At 34.2% G+C, this 2,585-nt stretch overlaps 1 pseudogene; it reads right to left on the reverse strand.

Annotated features, from left to right (window-relative positions):
* Nucleotides 1-720: 720 nt before the first annotated feature.
* Nucleotides 721-1,762, reverse strand: LOC110710817 (annotated as a pseudogene).
* Between the last annotated feature and the right edge of the window lie 823 nt (nt 1,763-2,585).

The following is a 2,585-nucleotide window of genomic DNA, read 5'->3' on the forward strand; positions in this document are numbered from 1 at the left end:
GATATTCAAGTCCATAAGACATTTCAATGACTATCTTATGTAGAGATAATCAATCTAATTATGTGCTTCCATCGGCTACTTTTACCATTAAGTCTTGCAAACTAAGCTATTATTTTTCATGTACTCGTACACAAGTAAATTATAGTTTCGTTGTGGAACATGAGCAAAGAGAGGTAGCAAAATGCGGTGCCTTATTCTTCCTACAGTTTGTATCTGCGACTTGAGTGCACGCAATATTACTCTATAAAGTTTCAGTATCTTCTTCACAGAGTTCCACAGCCGCCGTAGGCAATCCCTTTACCTTCTTTATTGCAACCATCTTGCCATTGCTTCTTGGCAACTCTGCTTTATATACTTCACCACATCCACCTCTCCTTATCAACTCTAAATTTGACAAACCATCTTCTTCTTCCAAAAAAAAAGCAAGTTCCTTTTCATTCTTATTAAGTCTAATAAAGATTTTCATTGGTTGCTCACCCGTTTTCGAAGGCCGCTCTTTTCTACCATCATATAACATATCTAGGTTAATTCTCACAAATAATACAAATATCGTCACGCCTACAACTCCCGCTATTCCTTTGACTAGAAATCGAAGTAGTCACATTGAGAGCTTCTGGTGTTTGTGGTGGCCATTATTATGAAATTAATATATTACTTTGAAGCATTAAACTAAACAAATAGACACACTAGGTATGCTTTAATTTGGTGTGGAAGGGAACTTTATTTTAAAGGCACACTTGTACTTGGGTAACTGATTTGATCCAACATGCAACAAATATCATGACTATTAGGCCTTTGTTCAAGGCATTATGGGTGCAATAGTATGCAATCTTTAGCACTTGAAGCATTTGCTCTTCATACCCATTACTCGTTAGTGAAGAATCAATTGCTCTTTTTGGATCTTCCGAAGACATAATATTCGTCATCCATATCTTCATGTCCACCATTCTTGTTTCTTAAAAGAAATTATCTTTCAATGGCTTTTCAATCACAAAACTTCCAAGAATCACCCCAAGGCTGTATACATCACATTTATCTGTGAAGTGAAAACTCTCAAAGTACTGTGGAGCCATGTGTACCGTAATGTACAGGTAGCAACTGAAAATGACATGTGAGTGTTATCAATTAACATTTCTTTTGCTAGTCCAAAATCTGCAATACGAGGCTCCATGTCATTGTCAAGAAGGATAATACGTGGCTTGAGATCTCTGTGAATGATACGGGGATTACAGTTCATATGGAGATTTTTAAGTCCATAAGCCATTCTAACGGCTATCTTAAGTCGAGATAACCAATCTAACTATGTGCTTTCATTGACTACTTTTACCATTAAGTCTTGTAAACTACCAAATTTAATGTACTCGTACACAAGTATATTACAATTTCGTCATGGAACATGAGCAAGGAGAGGTGGAGAATTGCGGTGCCTTATTCTTCCTACAGTCTATCTCTGACTTGAGTGCACGCAAATTGCTCTATAAGGTTTCCGTATCTTCTTCACAAAGCTCCGCAAACTCTTTAGGCAATTCCTTTATCTTCTTTATTGCAACCATCTTGCCATCTCTCCCTAGCAACTCTGCTTTGTATACTTTACCACATCCACGTTTCTTATCAACTCTAAATTTGACAAACCATCTTCTTCCAAAAAAGCAAGTTCCTTTTCATTCTTAATAAGTCTATTGAATATTGTCATTGGTTGCTCACCCTTTTTCGAAGGCCGCTCACTTCTACCACCACATAATATAGCTACGCTCATGATAGATTGTCGTACACCTGTCAAAACTAAATTCCTTAAAAAAACCAACTAGCAATGTAGTAGGGTAAGTAGGGTCAAATCCAAAGAGAGATGACTATTCAATCTAACTTCTACGGTATGGAGAAACTAAACTATGTCATGAAGTTGGGATAGAAAAGTAGTCTAAATTAAAATAGGAATAAAACAATTAATAACAAGACCTAGGGTTATGGTTCACCATGTTTATAGTTCGAAATCTATTAAGTATCAATAACAATTCAATCAATCAATTATCTAGAGCAATTGCTAAGCCTACGACCGGGTCTTAACACTCTCAATTCAACATATGCAGTACGATCGCTAACATAATCAGAATTGCTACTTGTAGGGAAGCCTCTAAAAGTAAGATCTTTCGATTCAAACTCTTATTAACAATAATTAATCAAACAATTGATCAGGTTGCAATATTAACAATAAAATACTATCAATTACAGAAATCAATAATCAAAATATTAAAAACATCAAACAAGATTCATAATATAAACATGGATTCCCAAACCCTAGAAATAAACTACTCTAGCATGAAATAAATAATAAAAACTAAATCTAATAAAGAAAACATAACCAAAGTAAGGAAATAAAATTACATACCTCTATAAATTAAAGTAACTAACTAGAAAAAAACCATGGAGGAATCCATGGAATTGTCCAAGAGAAACCAGGGCTAGAGAGAAAACTAAAAAGAACGTAAAATGATAAAAGATATAAAAGGCCTAAGGGAAAAATAATATCCCTTGAATATTTATATTATCCTATTACTATTCTAAAGATAAATAAAATAAAATAAAAT

The sequence above is a fragment of the Chenopodium quinoa genome, unplaced genomic scaffold (assembly GCF_001683475.1).
Source record: "Chenopodium quinoa cultivar QQ74 unplaced genomic scaffold, ASM168347v1, whole genome shotgun sequence".
In the NCBI taxonomy this organism is placed as follows: domain Eukaryota; kingdom Viridiplantae; phylum Streptophyta; class Magnoliopsida; order Caryophyllales; family Amaranthaceae; genus Chenopodium; species Chenopodium quinoa.